This window comes from Lactuca serriola, chromosome 2, assembly GCF_051521515.1.
Source record: "Lactuca serriola cultivar US96UC23 chromosome 2, Lser_US96UC23_V15, whole genome shotgun sequence".
Classification (NCBI taxonomy): domain Eukaryota; kingdom Viridiplantae; phylum Streptophyta; class Magnoliopsida; order Asterales; family Asteraceae; genus Lactuca; species Lactuca serriola.
In genome coordinates, this window is record NC_136409.1 from 186,207,527 (window position 1) to 186,215,508 (window position 7,982).

General features: G+C 34.6%; 1 pseudogene; it reads right to left on the reverse strand.

The window, feature by feature from the left end:
* Positions 1–2,223: 2,223 nt before the first annotated feature.
* Positions 2,224–4,405, reverse strand: LOC145087732 (UDP-glycosyltransferase 90A1 pseudogene; annotated as a pseudogene).
* Between the last annotated feature and the right edge of the window lie 3,577 nt (positions 4,406–7,982).

The window sequence follows — 7,982 nt, forward strand, 5'->3', positions numbered from 1 at the left end:
TATAAACTCTATTAAGGGTAATATATTAAATTTAAGTTAGTCAAGGACCACAAACGAAATATTAACAAATTACATAGATAATCTGTGTTAAAAATATTAAGGACCATTGGACAAAATACGTAATCTACCTCAAACCACGTTATTTACTCTTTGGGTATATAGTATTATTAGTGACTTATTTTATTAGTAATTATTGCTACTTTTATTTCATAGTTTATTTTTTACTTATTTTATTAGTAATTATTAAGAATCGTCTGACTTTTAAAATTTTATTGTTTAATTTTAATCTTAAATATTTTTATATATTATTTGATGAAGCTTACAACAATAAAAAAACATTTAAAACACAATTCATTTATATATATTTTGCATCAAGTATTATACATCAAAAACAAAAATATTTAAGATTAAAATTGAAAAATAAAGAATAAATATGAAACAGAGACGTATTATATTTGAGCTTATATTTTACGTTATGTCATTATAGACTTTTCTAATGTCTTTTGTAGCTTTAGATATATATTACAAAAATACGTGACATACTATCATCTATGATCTAAGATGCTATCATTATTATTTTATACGTAAAACACATTCAAGTGAAACAACTAATTGCATATAGGATTGTAAACGAAATGAACGTTCAATGAATTGTTCGTGAACCGTTCGGCGGTAAGTTGATTTATGTTCATTTATTACTAAATGAAAGAACGTGAATGTAAATTCTTGTTTGTTTAATTAAACTAATAAACGTGAACAATGGTCTCATTTGTTCAATTATGTTCGTGAACGTTCGTTTATGTTGTTCATTTAAGTTTGTTTATGTTCGTTCATATAAGTTTTATTTTTTTTTTCATGTATGCTTAATTGTGTTCGATTTCTTTAATATATTATATATTTATTTATGCTCATATATGTTCAGTTATGCTGCTTGTTTATCTTTGTTCATTTATGTTAGTTTAGTATGTTCACGAACATGAACAATATAATTTGTTAAACGAACAAACATAAACAAGAAAACTCGTTCGTTTATCCATTCGTGTTCGTTTATTTGTTCAGCTAACATAAATGAACGAACATGAACAATCATCCGTTAATGTTCGTTCGGTTCGTTTACAGCTCTAGTTGCATAAACATGAAGAGAGAGAGAGAGAAAAATATCTAACATACTATCATCTAGTTAAATTACAAAAACACCTTTTTGTGTAATTTACATTACTACCCTCTATATATATTACTGTTATTTTATTGGCACCTATGTTAGATTAGGATTTTTAGGTAAGAAGTTTCTATATAAAATTCTAGAACTTTTGTATAAATATCGTGACAGTTAATGACAAAGGCACAATAAAGTTTAATATCTAACAATAATAAAGAAAATTCATGAAATAACCAACATTGAGGAAGTGTTTTAAGCATTTAACCATGAAAAATTAAGTTTTGAAAAATGACCACGCGATTTGTAAAGGGGCTTTGCGGACGGTCTTACACCTCTGAGAAACGACGAATAGTTATAAGGAATAGACGTGGCATCACTAAATGACAAAAAATATTGGGGGATCCGTAGAGAAATCAATAATTCCGCAGAGTTGTAACAGGGATCTGCAGAGTCGTCTCTGCGGATCTGTCTAAGAGGACCAACCACCATATCCTCAGAAAATTTAAAGATCTGCAGAGGTGTTTAATGGTTCCGCGGAGCCACATCTGCGAAACCATTATACCTACAATATTTTTTTTGTCATTTAGTGATGTCACGTCAATTTTTCAGAACAATTCAGCGTTCATCAAAGGTGTAAAGCGATCCCAGAGCCCCCTCTGTGGATCTCGTTGTAATTTTTCAAAACTCAATTTCTCATGGTTAAATGCTTAAACACCCCCTTCAATTTTGGTTATTTCATCAATTTTCACAAAATAATAGTATATGTTAACAGCAACGAGTCTCTTTCTGTTATAGTGTTATTACAAGTCGAACTCATACACATGGCACATCTGAAATCGATGAAGGTATACACACATCCAATGACACATGAGTTTTCGGCCAAACATGAACGCACGTCCATGACAGATCTGAAATTGTTGAAGTACATCTATGACACATTTATGATGAACACACACATCCGTGGCAGGTCTAGAACGGATTCTTGAACACATAAACTTCTGGAAAAATCGAGTTCATTGGCGACAGATCTGTGTTTTTCGAGTTCATCTATGGAGTTCATCGCATTTGATTGTTAGGTTTTCATCCATATTTGAGTTTTTTATAAACAACACATATAACACACAAAAGAACAACAGATCCCCAAAAAACTCCTCGGAAAAATCATGTTTCGTCGAAGATAACCGGAGTTTCTAGGGATGGCGGAGACCGCTAAATAGAATGTTGATATGGGTATAAATAAGCATTGAGCTGAGGTAAAATTCATTAACCCTAATTATTTTAGAGGGTGTTTGGATAAATGCATTTTTAGCTTAATTAGCTTATTGCTTATTGCTTATTGTGGTGGGAATAAGCATTTTTTTAAAATGTGTTTGGATTAGTTTATTGCGGTGAGAATAAACAATAAGCAATAAGCATTTGAAGTGTTTGACAAACAAAACAGCTTATATGAGTAAAATGACTAATAAGCAATAAGCAATAAGCAATAAGCATTACCCCCCTTGCTTATTAAAATCAGCTTATTTAGCTTATTCCCACCGCAATAAGCTAATTTTTTAAGCATTCTATCCAAACACTTAAATTAGCTTATTACGGTGAAAATAAGCAATAAGCAATAAGCTGTCATTTTTTTCCCTATCCAAACACCCTCTTAGTTTGGTTAATTTTAGAGATAATTAAAATCTACTCGGGTACATCATCCTTTGCGAATCTATGCCTCTGTATTGCTCGTAGCAGAGGTTGCATCTCCTTCCGATCTAGGAAAATCGCCTATTTTGGAGTTTCTCACAACCTGTAAGTCATCTATGAGCTCGGTCAATATCCGCCAAGATGACCCACCTTCCGCCATTGCTTCCTTTGCAGCTTCACCAATCTCCTTCGCCTTTTTCCTTACTTCCTTCCCCTTTTCACCCTCCATGAGCTCCTTCACCATTTTCTTTAACCCTTCTGATGTTACAAACCCTTTCACTGATCCATCACATGTCTCAACCCGTAAACCGATCTTAATCTCCTCCACCACCATTCTTGCATTCAGAGGTTGATCAGCCATCATCGGCCACGCTAGTATCGGCACCTCTGAACATATGCTCTCCAACACTGAGTTCCAACCACAGTGGCTCACAAACCCTTTTACGCTCTCGTGCTTCAGAATCTCCAGTTGGTCAACCCATTCTCTTACAATCATCCCTCTTTCCCCCACTCTTTCTTGTAGCTCGTCAACAACATGAGTCTCATACTTCCTCACTACCCACAAGAAATTCACTTGCGATTCTTCCAAACCATTTGATATCGCTTTCAACTGTTTCGGTGATATCTCTGCTTGAGAACCGAATGCTACGTATAAAACCGAGCATCCCTGAGCTACCTTTTGGTCTAGCCAGCTGATCCATTTGGGCTTCTGGTCAACATTGGGTGGCGACTCAGTCACAGCCAAGGGAAGGGGACCCACACTCCAAGCTTTGGCCTTAGACTCGCGATTCAAGTAGTCTAAAAACTCTGGCTCTAGCTCGTAAAAGCTGTTCATAATCTGGCCATAGCTATTCGCCATTGCTATGATAACTTCCATTACGAAGTCCTGTTGAGGACCCATTGGATTTCGTTGGTGAAACACCTCGTCAAAGTCATTCCTTGTGACTTTGATCCATGGGAACCCTGTCACGGCGATTAAATCATCATCGGTCTCAGGTCCTGACAACAACCGGTTTCCAGCCACTTGTTGAGTTACAGCGGTGGAGTAGCCGCTCATGCCAAAATATGAGAGGCGAGGGATCCCAAACTTATTTGCCGATTCAAGAGTCCAACTAAGAAAACCATCAGAAACGATGCAGGTCACATGAGGGATTTTCTCGAGTGCTTGTTCAAAGTGTGGCTGCATAAGCTTGGTTGAAGTGGCAAATTGTGTGAAGAAGGACATAGAAGGGAGCTTATCGGTGCTCTCTATACCTTGAGGTATTCCTTCAACTTGGATAGGAAATGGCAGGTCTACGATGGAGATTGAATCCGAGTGACGGTGGAAAAAGTGGGCGATAAATGGTCGGTTGGCTTTTGTGGTGAAAAGGGTGATCGTAACGCCGCGGGACAAGAGAAGCTGGGCTAGGTGGAGCAACGGGATTGTATGGCCTTTGGACATGAACGGAAACAACACAAAATGAGGGTGGCGAGTTGAAGCCATTTGTGTGATGGGTGAAGGAGCAGAGAGAGAGCTGCACCTGCTAGACTTTGTGGTTGAAAGGAGCTTGAGAGACGTGCTAGATTTTGGTCTTAAATAATAACATGCGTCCCTTGTCAAATTATTATAATAGTACTTAAATGGATTTTTATTTAAAAAAAAAAAATGACTTATATCATTTCCAAATAATTCAAAAAAAAGCAATCATGTTTTGTCTGTTAGAAAAACCAAACAAACTTAACATTTTGTCTGAAAAGTCCAACAAAGTTCTAAACCGTTCAAAAAATCTTAATTTTGTTCTGTTTAAGTTCGTTAGGTTTTTTTTGAACAGTCAAAACATGATTGGAGTTTTTTAAACGTTTTGAAAACTTCGTTGGTTTAACAAGTCATTTTTCCGATACGGTAATAAGCCACGTCATCTGTTTCTCTTATTTGACTTTCAGGAAAGTGTAACTTAGTTGCCTTTTTAGACAAAATGTTAAGTTTGTTGGGTTTTTTTTTAACAGACAAAACATGATTGGGGTTTTTTGAATGGTTTGAAAACTTCGTTGGGCTCGTAATTCATTTTCCCCAAAAAAAATTATTTTTTTTTTCAAAGTTTAATATCATAAAAGAATAGGTTCCTCGTCCTAAGGCTCTCACGTATTGCCAAGTTCGGGGATAATGTCCCCATTTGTGATGATACTTAGCAACCTATTTTATTAGGTGTTCTTTGTTTTCTAAATCCAAAATATTTAGGTGGATCATATTTATAAACTTTTGCAGCAGTAGAGACGAATCAAATGTTTATAGTATATAATAAGAAGTTTGTTTGTTTTTTAACGTCTCTCAGACTGTTGAAATAAACTAAATTTCAAATAAATTAATTTTACAAACTTAAAATGATTTTTAAACACCAAAATACTAATCATAATAGCGGTACAACATTAAAATAAAATTAATATTTTATAATAACAATTTCATTTAAAATAATTCAATCCATATTTTGCATCAACTGTTCAACAATTTCATCTCGTAACTGAGTCATATATTCACGGTCTGCTGTCATACCATATGTTGGAACCCCGTCTTCATCATCATCAACGGGCACATTAGGGATGAGAATTTGGCCTGAAAACCTGAACCGAACCAAAACATGAACCCAACAGAACCGAATTAGGCCCGAATAAGCAATTCGATTTGGGTTTCGGGTATCTACATTATGCTTATTCGGTTGTCGGGTTATTTGGTTCGGGTTACCCAAATAAGAGCTTATTTGGTTCTAAATACCCGACCCGAATAAGCATTATTCATCCCCATTCTCTTATCGACATAAATCAAAATCACACTTTTGTCCTCGTCGTTCACACTGGTACAAAAATGACTTACGGTCACACTTTTCGAAAAACAGTCTGTCACACTTTTTATTAAAAGTATGGCTAAAGGTGACTAAAAAATTTAGAGACTGTTTTTTGAAACTTTTAAATTAGTTTGTGTGACCATTATATAGATAATCAAAATTTTAACAACACTTAATTATACCAAATGTGACAATTATTAGTCACACTCGAACAATATGGCCATATGTCACCATCAGCTACGATTATCGATTAGCATTATGATACTTTTTTATATGACACAATAGATAAATATATAGTGACATGAGACAATTGTATATGTTTCTATATCATGGTGTCTTTTTAGACATATGAAATCCAATGTAGCTAACAGGTGATATATATGGTCACATTAAATATTTATGTGTCCATAGGGTTGTGTTTACTAGTAAATAGTAAAAGTAAGAAAACAAGTTGCTTTTAGTGGTTTATGGTCGTGTGCATTTATTATGTATGTCAAAATATGATGAACTGACTTTGAAAAAACCAAATATTATTAGTGTAAGTTGCATTTGGTTATGGTTACAATTATTATGTGTGTCTATAAGTAAATCTGGTTACAAAAAAATATAATGTATGATTAGTATAATTATAGTATCGTAATTGAATGCATGACGATATTTATGTAATGGTCATTCTTTTTGTACTAATGTATGTCTAAATTTAAAGAATAGTCTTCACCAAAATATCATTTATTAACTAGTCAATCATTTGACTTATATAAAGTCATTGACTACCTGTAACGTCTGCTTCCTGGTACGTATTTAATTTATTAATTATTCAAGTTGTAAGAGCAACTCGACGAGTTAGAAGCCCCAAACTCATCGAGTAGAGATTATATGGGCTGCATGATTTAAGTAACCTACTCGACGAGTTGAGAGGCCTCAACTCGACAAGTAGGCTGGCATAAGGCAAACCCTAATTTCCAGGGTTTTGCACCTTATTTAAAGGATTTAATCTTCCCATCAGCCCCTCATCAGCCTCCCTAAACCCTAAATCGTATTGTGAGCTCCTTTTTCAGAAACTAGAGTTTTTGAGTGGATTTTTGTGTGTTCTTGTGCTTGGTGAAGGACTTGGAAGAACTAGAAGGTCATTGAGCTTGAGGAGAAGCACTAGATCTGGAATCTTGTTTGTCTTTTGAAACTTTCTGAGGTAAAAAGTCTCAAACTTGATGCTTAATAGCTTAGATCTCTCTTAGTTTTGTTTTATGGATCTTTTTGACCCCATTGTTGGAGCATGATAAACCTTCATAGTCCTGATGCTGAAAACTTCCATTCTCAGTGTTATTTGGTCCTTAGATTCATAAAAAGGGTCCTAAACCCGTTCATGCTTAAGAAAAGGCCATATCCATAGAAGTAGGTTGTTATATCTCGAGATTAGGTACATTTGAGGCATGCAAAGCCATCAAGTTGTCGACTTTACAGATGTATACCATGGAAACCATGTAGATCTATATTCTGGAACTTTAGATCCGAGGGAAGGGCTTAATAGACTAAGAACTATGAGGAACTCGACGAGTTCATGAAGGAACTTGACGAGTTGGGTCAAACAGCCTCGATTATGTTAAAGGGAAGAACTCAGCAAGTTGTAGGAAAACTCAACGAGTTGCATTGCGATTTTGCGATTCTGTGATTTGTGGGAACTCGACGAGTTGAGTCAACTCGGAGCGTTGACTTTGACTTTGACTGTAGCTAACCCTAAAGGGGTTATGAGCATGAATTGGTATCTAAGGGGTTGTTTTGGTTCAGGGAGTGAGTAAAGCTGATTACCGGGCAATTTTGAACTATGAACCAATTCACAAAACCTTAGGTAAAGAACCACAAGGAATTACTTCAAAATTTGCTTAAACAAAGTTGTTGGTATAGAAATTTTGGAAGATGTAAAATTATGAAAATTTTTATTATTTTGGACCATTTTTCGGCCATAAACATATATATATATATATATATATATATATATATATATATATATATATATATATATATATACACATATATAAGGTCATTTTCGTAATGTTGGCTAAATTCGATATTTCGATTTTAATTGGGCCAAAAATGGAAATATCTAATAAATAAGGGTCATTTTGGACATTTTTCTTAAATATGAGTCTAAAATGAGTATTCTAAAAGGAAATGGGCTATTTTCAACAATTCTCGTATTTTTGGATCACTCTTGATACTTTTTGACAATTGTGGGTCTCATTTGGGAAATTTGTAAAAAGAAGGGCCACTTTTTCCAACATCGATAGTGTTGAGTCGATTTTGATTTATATGATTTAAAG